At 38.2% G+C, this 14,313-nt stretch overlaps 1 protein-coding gene across 2 annotated transcripts in view; it reads right to left on the reverse strand.

Annotated features, from left to right (window-relative positions):
- Positions 1 to 12,727, reverse strand: part of marchf8 (membrane-associated ring finger (C3HC4) 8) — a 69,160-nt gene extending 56,433 nt beyond the window's left edge. For both annotated transcript variants that reach the window (XM_058383211.1, XM_058383220.1), the window contains exon 1: positions 12,609 to 12,727. The gene's annotated coding sequence lies outside the window, so the exon portion shown is untranslated. The remainder of the gene's footprint in view (positions 1 to 12,608) is intronic.
- Between the last annotated feature and the right edge of the window lie 1,586 nt (positions 12,728 to 14,313).

Here is a 14,313-nt window from a genome sequence, read left to right on the forward strand (position 1 = left end):
ATGAAGGTTGCTCAGGTCTGATTTCTCATTTTATTGTGTTCACACAGTCCTGAAACAAATCTAATCTGCGTCACACAGGAAATAGGATGTGTAATGCAAATCTGAACTCTAAATATGGAAATGTTGTTCCTTGTAGTTTTAATGGTACTTCTTTAGCAATTCCTGTTAACTTGTTGAAGGTTTATACAAGAACAAACTGATGCAGTTTTTAAAGAAAAAACAAATGACGTGGTTATGAGGACATTGTAGGCCACATGCCCATGCCAGCATGACGGATGAAGTTTGTCCAGATTGTATTCATACTACACGCAGATACTGATCAGTAGGAACTGTTGCAACATAACATTTGATTCCAAAGTTCCAAATAAATTCTAAGTGAACAGATTTGGGTCTGCTAGGTTTATAATAATATATAATAATGTTAATGATATATTGACATACCACTAAGTTTAACAGCTGTCTTCATTAGATGCCTTAATATGATACTGTGAAGCTTAACTGAAGCATTATTTAATGATTAAAACGTATACATATGCACATAATGCGCACACACACACAGGCAGGCATGTACTGTATTATTCATATAGTGCAATCTGTTTGGGATCACATCCACATTTTTTGGTGGTTCAGTTTGCAGGGATTTAAATGCAGAATGTCAGATTTATATTTTTTAACATTATTTAGGTGTTATAATACATCTACATAAATACAACACTATAAAAGTAATAGGGAGCCAAGAAAACTGACATTTAAGACTCAATCATTTCAATCCAAGGTGCTGGAGTAGAGGGTTTAAACAACAAGAAGAACAACAACAAAAAAAGTAAATTACAGTTCTATTACAGGCTGCACTGCACTGTTTATTATGGCTTTGATTCAATTTTTATTCAGAGAAGAAAGAGAGGAGAATGAAAATAAATCAACATCATTATGTCTTTGAAAGCACTATCAGTCAAGCCCGATAGATTTGCATACACGTGTGTGATGTTCACACACAATGCGGTTTTCATATAATGCTATTAAATGAGTGTTAAATGAGTTCAGTAGTAGTATTACATGCATTATGCATTATTTCTACAGAAACATTCATAAATGGAACACAGCAACAATACTGAGATGTGGAGATTATGCATTAGAGGACAGACAAGTAGTGTTGTGATGGTGATGTCATGAAAATGTGATGTTCTGTATAAAGTTTCTAAAACGAAGTGTAGACGCTACAGTATAATCCCAATTGAACTCATACTGAAATAGGCTGAACAAGGAATTGCTTGTAAAGAAAGGTAGGATCATTTACAAAGATACACTGAGATATTGAAACATATTTGTTAATCAGGTCCCAGAATACAGAGAACACAGCACACCACTTCAAGTACATGATTGAAGCTGTTCTGTGCCCAAGGGAGGATCCAGTGTTCTCGTGAAATATCTCTTCCACAGGCTCGAACAAGCAAGCCCACCAACACAGTCAACCTGTATCAATCACCTCAGGACACATCCACAAAGCAGAGCAACATTTCACAAACATCTGCACCACGCGATAAAGTTAGGAATGTCACATCTGTGTGTTCATCCATAACATATACTTTTTAACCGATATTTGAACATCCGTTCAAAAATGACATGAAAATTCATATTTACACTATAATTTGCCCAAGTGAATATTATGTGCAGCATAAGCACATTAGACAGACTTTAATTTTGTTCTTTAGTATCTGATCCAGCAGTGTGCACGCTAAAAGTTTTGAATGCCCTCTTGAGCTATCTGTTGTTGTTGTTGTTGTTCTTTCGGCTGCTCCCCGTTCAGGGTCGCCACAGCAGATCGTTTGGTCCGCAGGTTTCAATGTGGCAGGTTTTACACCGCATGCCCTTCTTGACACAACCCTCCCAGCTTGGGAACTGGCACTGAGAGCTAACTCTTCAGTCTTCAGTGGCTGGGTTAGCGCCCTGCCTGGGAATCAAACCTGGGCCACGGCAATGAGAGCGCAGGCTCCTGCCGCTGGACCACCAGGAGGCTCCTTTTGACCTATCAGTAAATTAAGCTAATGATACAAAAAGGGAAGCTAACAGCAAGCAGTGGAACTGCCTTGAGCGTCCAATTACAACCGAAAATAATCTAAAAAGCAGTGTGTGGAAGTATTTTGGGTTCTACATTGTAAATGGCAACGTTAGGGTCAAAGCTAAGGCTGTTTGTCGACTTCGTTGTCCTAGACCTCCACGACAACAAAACCGAATGACTTACCACCCCAACCAGGCAGCAGAAAGTCAGACAGAAGCAAAGAGTAGCACCAAATGTACAACCTCATATGACTGCATATTATTCAGTGATGATGTAAGGGGTGTTAAAATAAAATACTGAAAAGAATGTAGCCTTTTTTGTGTGTGGGGGGGGTGGATAAATTCGAACATATATGAACAAATTGTGTGACATTCGTTTAAATATTAGTCTGAAATTCATTCAAAATTGACAGCCCTAACATATACAAATACACATCACAGTAGAAGATAAGCAAAAGTAAGTGTTGCATTCTGAGGGAAATTACAAGCACAAGGCGACTAAGTAAGAGGAAGCAAAGGACATTTATATCTAAGGTAACACTTCCTCCGAAGCAAAAGTCAAACCCGACACCAAGAGCATCACTCAAAACTAGTTCTTCTTCTTGTTCTTAATTTGTATTCTTGAACTAAACTATACTTCAAACAACTGAGGAAAATCTACTGAAAAGGCTAGTAAAGAAAAAATTTTTTAGACATTTGACCTTGCTGGGACCTTGAGCTTGTTTGGCTCCAGACCTTGCTTGTTATCGTGATATAACTCATACATAACATTCAGCCACTTGTTTTTGAGAAAACATGCCTAAAAAATGTGTTCATGATAAACTCTGTTGGACAGGACATTAAAATATATATCGGGTAATCAATCGGTCAGTAGTATATGTGACTGCGCTGTGCTATTGGGGGAGGAGGAAACTCTGGACATTCAATGGCAAGTGCTGAATTCAGTATTACTGATTTATCACTGAAGTGAAAGGCAACAGCGGCCAATTCTTCGACCTTAAATAAAAGTGTCTGGTTGCTATGCTACCAGTAAAATGATGAACAGTGTTTGCAGCAGTCATTCATGAAGCTCTATGGCATTTTTAATTGGAAAGACATTTTTAGCTGTCTGTAAATGTGAACATGGATTTCCTCTGGATTATCCGGTTTCCTCCCAACTGTGTGTGTGTGTGTGTGTACATGATGCCCTGTGCCATCCAGCTTGTATCACAGAACGGATAGAAACATGATGAATATATACAGTCACATTATAGCGCATGATAGTAATGGATCGTTATAAAACCACTGCACGAATGAAAACAACGGCTTATGTCAATGTTTTCAAGGCCCTTTCCAACAACAGATCACTCAGCTCTACACGCGTATAATTAGTGGACATTGCTGATTGACTGAAGGCTTCAATCAGCCTTTCATAGGAGGCATTTTCTAGGAAATGTTATCACTGAAGCACTGAGGCATTTCCAGTAAATCTCTGAAGAAATCCTGAGCAACATGTTCTGGTGTCAACATGTACCAGAGGGTTATCTGCTCTCATATCACATCATATCAGAGCTCGTCAGACTTACACTCAGTAAAAACATATGAAAATATCTTCGAAGTATCCAGCTGGAAATAAATTGGAAAGCAAAAGAAAACAAAAACAAGCAGCTGACATTTTGTTCTGCTTCTATGAATGTTTCTTGTGACTTAGGAACTTGGCTATGGACACCACCACAGATAGAAGGAGAAGATGGGCAGAGTGGGTAGAGCTAAAGTGCACTCCTGTATCAATCATGGGCACAGTTATGTCTGTAGGAAGTGTTGCTGAGAGGTAGTTGGATTGCTATGGGTGGAAAAAATAAGCTTTGAGTCAGGAAGGAAAAGCGAGTATCCAGCTGAGTCCTGAGCCCAATCCCTGACACCAAAAGCTGCAGAAAGTGTCAAAACAGAAAGCCAAGTTAATATAACGCTCCCAAAGAGACACAGCACTGTTTTAATGACATTTATCCAGTCTTCACTCCAGATATAAATAACAACTAACTGACATTTCTGATGTGTCAGAAGTGGATTGTTTTAGGTCAGATGAAGTGCAGAGTAAAATGATCTAGTTTATAAAATGAAACTGTTTTTCCATGTGTACTTTTCTACACTGTGACTAACTGGTTTCTCTTGAATAATACACATGGGTTCCAATGCCTGGTTCTTAAACTTAGATAAGATCATTAACACTAAAGACAACAAAGTTGCCTAAGCTGTTATTTTTTCATACCTGTATGTGTGTCTAGATGAATGACTGTCCAATTTCTGAGCTTCCTGTAAGAAATTCAGCTCTACTGAAGGGAAACTCTTTCCTGTCTCACGGCTGTGATCACAACGATATTAAAAACAGCTATGAGATAAGAGGCTCTCCGTTGTCTCCCTAGGATGGAAATGTAGTTAAATCTGTACGAAAAAAAAATCATTGTTCTCATCTCAAAAAATCTTTTTGGTTTGCTCGTGTTAAATATGATTCTAGGTCAGTGTATTGCAGGGCAAGGTGTACTTTTTCATTTCTGAATATATCCACCCAGTATCAATAGCAAAGAACATAAATGAGTACTTCTGAACAATTCCAAATGATTAAAAAAAGCATTAAACACACTACCAAAAGAATACTCCTATTCCAGACTGAAGATCAAGACTCATAAGAGCACTGCTCTAATGAAGGCAGTAACAGCTTCCTTCTCTACTTGTTTTTATTCATACCAAGCTAAATTATATGGAAATAAAAAAAAAAAAAAATGCTGATAGCACTATGGACCACACGGATGACATCACCCCAGCTAAGACACGATCAATAACCATTAGTTATATAGTGCTGTGTTGAACAGTCTAGTGAACGCACCCCATAAAGCAGACCTACTATAAATCATTATCGTTTCTGCTCTAAGCAAACCTAGGTATGATTGTAAGACCATACAATAAAGGTTCTATGAAATCAACCATTATAAAACACCTAATGGGCAGAAAAAAGGCATGTCATGTACACAACAACAAGCAAAGCACAACTGAAGCATATAAGGACTAATAACACTCAAATCCTAGTTTGGCTTAAATTTGTTTTTACCAACATCTGGTAAACACTTTGGCTCATAGTGAGAGTGAAGCCATCAGCAGTAGTCAGGAAATGTTGATTACTGAAGAGGAAGGGGAACAGAAGACATTACAGGGAATGCCAGCATTGGAGGTTGGTCCGAAAAGACCATAATGCAAGCCATAACCTGTGAGCTTTTGAGGAGAATCATCAATCAGGACAAAGGATCCTGTCTCCAAGGTTTCTTCTTAAACCACCTGACCATTCAGAATCTCTGTTTAGTTCATTTTCCAATAAACCGAAGACACTGTCATGATGGAATTTTCTAGTGCTTTTCCAAACAGTGTGATATGGAACAGCAAACCCACATTTGATCATTGATTTCACTGTAAACAGCAATCAATTGCACTGCATGCTGAACAGACTAATAGCCTAGACTGCTGTTTGGTCCAACATAGTCATCAGAATTGTCAGGATCAGAGCTCTGACTAAAATCTTCAGTTTTCTGATATGTGCTGTAATGAAAAACGCGGTATTAAAATTTTTTATCTCATATTCAGCTTTATATCAAGATTAGGCAAAAAAGATTTTTGCCTCCCTCACGGAAGAAGGAAGTTGTCGTGTTTACAACTGAGACAATGATCAGCTACATGCTGGATTTTCCAAGTGTTATGAAGGTCATTGTACAGACTCATTAAAGGGACGTCAACTCTAAATTTTCACATCCCTAAACATTAAAACAAAACGAACTGTGATTGGTAGCTTCACATGTCAGTCAGACATCCTCTTAGGCAGTTCATGGCCAATTAAAGCTCCTATGGAGTCCCGACCTCCTGCTGCCACTCTGAAGGTCTGGCTACGCAAGATTAGTGGACACCTGACCGCCATATATGTGGGCCTCCACCAAACTGTTAGCACATTGTATATAATGTCTTTTATTGGTGTAGAATTGCACTTTTCTTTAACTGGAAAGTCCAAACATGTTCCAGCATGTCACTGCCAATAGATTGGAGTGGGAGACCTCGAGTGGCCTGTACAGAGAAGTGATCTCAACCCCAATGCACACCTTTGGGATAAACTGGAACACTGACCACACCCCAGGCCTCCCTGTTCAAAATCGGTGCCTGACCTCTCTAAGCCAGAACTGTGAAGACTGTTATGGCAGGAAAAAGTGATTAAATCTAGAATTGGATAAGAAGCACATGAGAGTTTGATGCCCAGATGCCCACATACTTTCGGCCTTATAGTATTAAAAGATTTTCAGCTGAAAAGCTCAATAGTGCGACAATCTGGAAACTGACTGAAAATCCAGAATTTAAGAAAACGGAGATTTTATAGACAAACTTGAGATACCTATTTGCAAGAAACAATGCAAAATGTAAAAAATTCATTCAAATTTTTATTTGACACGCTCTTGTATAAGGTTTTTGTATTGCACAGATAGCATAATAGATTTAAGTGCAGCAATGATAAAGTCACTGAATTGGCTTCAATTCGATTTTATATGTATAGGGCTTTAAATAATAAACATTGTCTAAAGTAGCTTTACAGAAATACATCAAATCAGGAGGTATATTTTAGATTCATAGATTTCTTAATCTATTCTGATTCAACAAGCCAAGGTAAAACTCTGTGGGATGAAAGAAACCTTGAGAGGAACCAGCATCAAAAGGGAACTCATTCTCATTTGGTGCGATTCTACATCATTTACCATCTATAACTGTATGCTATATGGTCAAAATTGTATAACTAGGAAAGTGATTCTAGTTTCAACATGAAGTCTAGTTTGCTGTAGTTATCAACTGCCCACTTATAGACAAAACAATCGTAGCCCGATTTCATCCATTCATTCATTTTCAATAACTGGTAGCAAGATGGGAAAAAGTTCTAGGCAATATGATGTGAGAAGACCTAATCCATGCAGAGGCATCTCTGGAAACCAGTGAACATGGACAAAACCAACATGAATACAAGAAGCACATATGACAACAAAAGGGTGGGTCAGGATCAGACAATGAACCCTGGAGGTGGTAGTATTCCACTAGTATTCCTAGAAACAGGTACAATATCCATTTTCTTTTTTGCAGAGCTCAGCAGCACGGAAGGTCAGGAATGAGCTTGCAAATCATAGTCATCTAGTATAGCAGGTTAGCTGTTATCTGTAATTTAGCACTTAAGCTGCCTCCAAGACTGTTTTATCTGTTTCAAGATGTCTTTGAAAGGTGGTCAGAAAATTCCTAGAAAAACAGTTTGTTTGTTTTTTTTTTCCCATTTATTTCCCCTTAGACATTTTCACTGCATCTAGTTACACTGATAGCACCAGTTACACCCACATAGCAACATGTCCTTTACACCATTTCTACCCTGGTAACTCCTATTATGACCTTTCTGGACCTTCTAAATTGCTCATATAACTGTATGAGAAGTGTGGAGGCAGCCTTAGAGCCAAAAAACGTTTTAAACCTAACCTTGAGGCTTGTCGCTATCCACAGTACATCCAGGGTGAAAGTCTTGCACAGTTTTGCATCTTCCTCATTGTAATAGTGAACAAAGGTTAGTGTTGCTCACTGGAGGATCAGTGGAAAGTCCACAGTCCCTGTTCAATGGAATTTCTTCATGTTTCAAAAGTACTTGCATCCTAGTTTAATACTGATGGCACGATACGTCATCTTCTGTCTCGCTGTGTTATGCTGGAAGCTTTTATATCTGACCTCTACAGCTCTCAGTCACATCCTAAAAATCCACTGCAAAACCACCAATAGTGTCTTCGTTACTGAAAGAAAATGTCCAGTTTCATGTGGAGAAATCTGGTTCCCTGAAGCAAAAAAAAAAAAACAGCCCATCAAACACACCTGTTATACAACAGGTGTGTTTATGAGCAAGCTGTTCTTCAGGATTGTACCTAAAGCCGGCTGTAGAGTGACTGCAAACGTCTACACTTATTTAATGTGAACGAATTCAAGAGCTGTGTTTTTTCCTGTACTGCAAAATCAGATACAGGTCTGTCTTAGAAAAGAGCCAAAGAGACTCCCCGTGATTTATTCTTCACGTCACTAGTTTACGGCGTAATGGATGTACCATGCCAACGGTGAGATGCAAACCAGATAAGACAGACACAAGTTCTCTCTGGAGTACTTAGAAAAAAGATGTGAAATACTGTGTATCGTAACTCTATATTGTGAAAAAAAAAAAAGAACAAATATTTAACTCTTATCAAGGTTTGATAAGAATCAGGAGAGAAAAAACAACTGATGGGATTCAGAAGTATCTAAAATGATTTATTCATACATTCAGGGTTGCTGCAGATATACAGTCTATCCAAGGAACTCTGGGCAGAACTCGAGAATAGGGATGCTGGCTGATCGTAGGGCACTGTGTACACACATTCACACACACACACACACACACACACTCATTCCACTGCATAGCCAATCCACTGAAACCTGAGGAAAGTCTCACAGGAACATGGAGAACATGTGCAACCACTGGCTCAGGATAGAACCAAGAACCTTGAGCTGTGAGCCAGCAAAGCTACCTGCTGTGCCAATCTAAAATTACTTACCAGGAAATCAATCACTGCAATGATTGTGCTTTTTTTTCAACTGCGATTCATTTTGTATTCTATAATAATGGATCCCTGGAAAGCGTACATCAACAAGTGAAATAATTATAAGCAAGTTTATCAATAGAAACTCAGCATTCACTTGGCAGACTTGGTTCCTTTGACGGAAAAATTCTATGGCACAACAATAATTACAAGCAGGCCTTTGACTAGTCTGTTGTTTGACTTTCAATTTCTATTAGTCATTCTGTGAAGCAGAATTCAACAAAACTTAGTACAGCTCATTGTTTATTTGATCGGCCTTTGTGAAGCTGCTACAAGGTAATTGCCTGTCAAGAAACTTGACAAAAATGGAAGGTTTGCACTGCAGAAAGCACAAGGAACTGTTGTATGTAATACAGATGGATTTAGTCCTAAGAATTGTCCTGCAAGCTGTCCTTGCAAGTGATCCTGCCATTTACTCAGAAAGAAAAAAAAGTATATATCTTCCACTGAAGGAACAGCTGCAGGTCTGTCATTTTCCCTGTAGTTGCACACACAGTATAATTACTTAAAAGATGTGTTCAAATATTGCATGCATTCAAATATTATGCAACCTACAATTTTGCCACAGACACAAATATTACCACAATTATTACACTATGCATTCATTTATTTAAATTATTATTATTATTTATTTAAAATTAAATTGCTGCTTTCTTCTCAAGAAACTATTGAAAAAAAAACTATTAAAGATGCAATATTTGCTTTTAAATTAAAGCTTCAATTTTTTTTTTTATTTAGGATATTTTTGCTACTGATTGTTAGATTCATTTGACATTAACTCTTCTTTAAGGAATGTACAGTGAGGACAAAATAAAAATTCATATTCACAATACATCGATCAGGCATAAAATTGTGACCACCTGCCTAATATTGTGCTGGTCCCCCTTTTGCTGCCAAAACAGCCCTGACCCATCATGCACTGTGTATTCTGACACCTTTCTATCAGAACCAGCATTAACTTCTTCAGCAATTTGAGCAACAGTAGCTCGTCTGTTGGATCGGATCACACGGGCCAGCCCTCACTCCCCACGTGGATCAATGAGCCTTGGCCGGCCATGACCCTGTCGCCGGTTCACCACTGTTCCTTCCTTGGAACACTTTTGTTAGAGACTGACCACTGCAGACCGGAAACACCCCACAAGAGCTGCAGTTTTGGAGATGCTGTGATTCAGTCGTCTAGCCATCACAATTTGGCCCTTGTCAAACTCGCTCAAGTCGTTACGCTTGCCCATTTTTCCTGCTTCTAACACATCAACTTTGAGGACAAAATGTTCACTTGCTGCCTAATATATCCCACCCACTAACAGGTGCCATGATGAGGAGATAATCAGTGTTATTCACTTCTCTTCTCAGTGCTCATAATGTTATGGCTGATCGGTGTCACCAGTGTGCAACCACAGATTGTTCGTTTAAGAAAGTCATGCAAATTAAATGGGTCTATATTATGAATGTCACATCATATGGAAAATCCATCCTTATTGTCACAGCTGTAAACACGATGGGTTCCTACTTCCAAAAGTGACACGCGTCTCCCAGAAATCCTGTGGAATCCAACCAATCAAATGACGACTTCAATTTTGTGTGCTATGTGCAGCAGACATTCACTAGTATGAATTCTGAGACTAAGCCTACTAACCTGAGCAGTGTAGACCCCACATAGCCCAGTTTATTATATTTAGGTTTCAGCAACATAACAAGAGACTCCAATAAAGTACTGTTGAAAATAAAGCACCTAGATTCAATAGGACACCCTTGGACACCCTTAAACATATGAAAATATAATATTCAAAAAAACAAAACTAGGAAACACATTATGATACACTTATCTATCACCTAAAATAATGGCAATCTATATACCTAAATATGGATTCATCAGTCATTGTTATGGACATTTCAAATGCTATTTAAACAGCCAAATTATTTTTGATAGACTCAATATGCAGGTAAACATAGAACTCGAAGAAAATATGGCACTGAGACAACAACGCTGATTATCTATGTAAAAAAACCACAGCAGAGATGAACGGTCCATGTTCTCAGTGACTAAATGCACAAAACAGATCCCAGGGCTGTCCATCCTGAGCCTAGACAAGGACATGTGGATGTGACAGTGTACAAGCTTTGACAGCTATACTGACACAATCCACCCTTCCTTTTGAAAACAAAATGCTTCTAACTGCAGTCACCCTTCTTGGAAAATACTCCAAAAAACAAGCTTAGCTCCCTTCATCATTTACTTTCTACAAAGATTCAGTTTGAATGAATAATGTCCACTTGTTAAGGCATCTTAACAAATTATTTATACGTGCTTGCGTCAAACATTAAGACAAGCGCGCACATGCACACACACATGCATTTACAGGTAGTGTGTTGTGTTTTGAACAGTGTTTGGAAGGCATCCCTCTTCACAGCAAATCACATACTTCCTCTTAGTACAATAGCATGGAAAATGAGCTATCAAGCTAAAAGGTTATAAGGGATCAGTATCTTATCATGCATGGTGCTCATATAAACCTATGTTTATCAAGCTGCTAAGGGGAATGTGTTAATAAATCAACAAACAGATAAACAAACAAAAGCATGCAAATAGAAGGAATTACCAAAGGGTTTTTTTTTCATGAATAGCTAGAGCTAGGATCGAACCATATCCATCTAGACAAAAGGGGGATGGGATATTCAATAATAGATGACGACATGACATAAAAGAAGAGGATATCTCGTGAAGAATAATGGGCATGGCAGTGAAAGAAGACATTGAGCAATTGATTTCCAGGACAGGTACTACAGGATTGCTCGCTTAAACACTGAAACAAGACGCCCTAAGAGTCAAGAACGGATACTCTATTGCTTTAGTGCTTTTAGTATCGTGGATCACAAACCAGATGGCACTTTAGTTGAAAATTAAAAACTGAAGAGCGAGTTAAAAATGCAGAACTATTCAAATTAATTAATTAATTAATTAATAAAAAAAGTGAGAAGTTATTAGGTTCCTAGCACAGGTACAGCTTCTGGTAATGTGACATACCTATGATCATGTGCAACCTGTGGCTACAACAAAAGGTCAAAACAATCAGTTTGCATTAGACATCGAGTCTATAGTAAAGACACTCCCATCTCTGAGATTTATACAGAGATATCATTGCTAGAATATAAATACATACAGACGTCTTGGTGTCTGGGAATCTTATGCTGTCTGAACGGTAATAATAGTAACAAAAAAAAACAGATAGGTGTGATAATACCAGATGCACAAAATGAAGGACATAACAGATCCGGACAGGAAACAGAGACAGATACTGTGGTAATAAAAGATATTATTCAGCTTTATATATAAAAAGGTTTCTTGTGCCCTGGACTGCGTTCACGCGCATGAACGCACTGCAGCTGGACCGTGACGCTCGGCTTATACTGACCCTGCTCTTCTACTTTATTTGTTTCTGTTTATTTATTTCTTGTTTGGTCTTTTTTTTTTTTTTGTTAACGATCGAGATGGGGCGAGGATGGACACTCGGTCAGTGCTGCAGCAGATCTGTCCAGCAAGTTCATAATCACACACACAAAGCTGTAAGCTGAAACTAAAGCTGCATTCAGGATGTTTGGCAAAAGAAAACACGTTAATAAACATGCACTTTGACAACATATTAGTATTGGTAAACAATTTCTCCTGAGATATGGCACTTCAGTTCAACACGATGGAAATCGAGCTTTTTCTCTGTTCTCTCAGAGAACAAAAAAAAAAAAACCGGAATCGGAGGAAGGGGCTTTAAATTTGTCTCGATTTAAGGATTTAAGGTTGCATGTCAGCTTGTCCGATATTTACAGAAAAATAAAGGATTCAGCTGATCGGCTTTCAGATCCGAATTAGTTCGCTCGATGTGGTTTTTTACTCACCTCTCCCTCGGCCTGAAGAAAACGCGATGTTTTGATTATTTCTCTGTCTCCATCTGACTGAGTGCGTCATGTCACTGAGACTTCCGCGTTAATAAGAACGAGACGTATAAGAGAAAAAAAAAGCCTATACACTGCGCATGCGCGGGCGCTGGGCGCAGAATGGCTCTTATTTTGTGTTGGTGTTTAAAGTGCCCTCGTGTCTCATTCACACACAAAAGTCGATTCGACTTCGTCTGTTCAATCGCGTTCAGATTGCTTAATTGGAATGCTATATACAGATAGATATATATATATATACATATATAGCTCCCTCTTTCTGTTATTGAGGATCTTTTTGTTGCAGGACTGAATGCAGTCTGACCCACAGATAAGGGAGGGATTGCTGAAGCCCATGTGTTACATTTCATGCATTACCTTTTAATACAGACCTGTTTTATGGATCAAGCTATTCAAACATTTGGCTCACTATTCAAATATGTACACTATTGTTCTGCCTGTTTATTAGAACCGTAGAGCTTTTTTTTTTATTCCTGAATAAATATTAGATCCAACTTGACATTATTTGTAGGTCTTCATTCAAGTTTGGATTAAACCTATTTAATTCAAGGGACCGGCTAATAATTATAAGAATTAAATTCATTAATTTAGTTTACATTTCAGATACTGATTTGTTGTTATTTGGACCACTGTAACCAATTAAGAATAAGCACATAACCCCTGGATATGATTCACAAAACCCTAAGAAGACCCCACTTTAAGCAAAATGGCTTTACATCACTTGTCTAAATGCTTGTTGAATCAACTGTTGGACTGGTATGTTTAAACAGTGGGCTTGTCCCATTATTAGGCAACAATCACCTATAATCTTCAGTTCACGAACGGCGAACAGGTGAATCATGATTTAGTGTTCAAACCATAAACAAGCCTAGTGATGCCTAATCTTGAACTGGTTTGTGTGTTGTACCTGCAGCATTAACCAGTTAAGCAAGTTCTTGTTAAGAATGTTTCATGAAAGACAGGTGTCTGTAACTAGAAATTACATTTCCTAGTTATAGTAAGGTATGCAGACACTAAAACCTAAGAGTGGAGGGATATTTTTGTTATTTAGTTGAAAAACTACAAAAACAAAACCACACTGCAATTCTGTTATGTAACAAAAAGACAATTTTTTTTTCTTTCAGTTTCATAATGAGTATGTGTGTGTGTGAGGGGGGGGGTCTTCTATGGCTGGGTTTGTGTAATATAATATTATTTAAATCAAGCATATCCAGCTCTGTAAACCGTAACAGAATCAGTCAAAACCACTTTCAGACAATCAAAACAATCACCTTCAGAAACATCTTCTGTGAATCACACTACATATTAGATTTCAGTTCTAGTCAGTGTGAGAGAACATATTTCAGGAGTGCCAGTAGGGTGTATTCTTCCCATCTATGACTGTTGAAAGGTAAACAGCTTAAACGACAGACTGTTCCGCATTGCCAGCTTATCAAATTAGCTGTTTATCATTTTAGGACTTTACCTGACATGTGTGGTCACTTCCCACTATAAACTTGGCCATGTAGCAATCAAGGGAGGTAGAAACACTGACCAAGAAAAATAACGAACAGTGCTTTCTGCTGAAAGTTTACATCTTGGAGCACAAAGTATGCTGACGAAAAACAGCTGTAAAAATGAATGTATTATTAAGAACTGGTCAAGAGCT

This window comes from Hemibagrus wyckioides, linkage group LG03, assembly GCF_019097595.1.
Source record: "Hemibagrus wyckioides isolate EC202008001 linkage group LG03, SWU_Hwy_1.0, whole genome shotgun sequence".
Lineage (NCBI taxonomy): Eukaryota > Metazoa > Chordata > Actinopteri > Siluriformes > Bagridae > Hemibagrus > Hemibagrus wyckioides.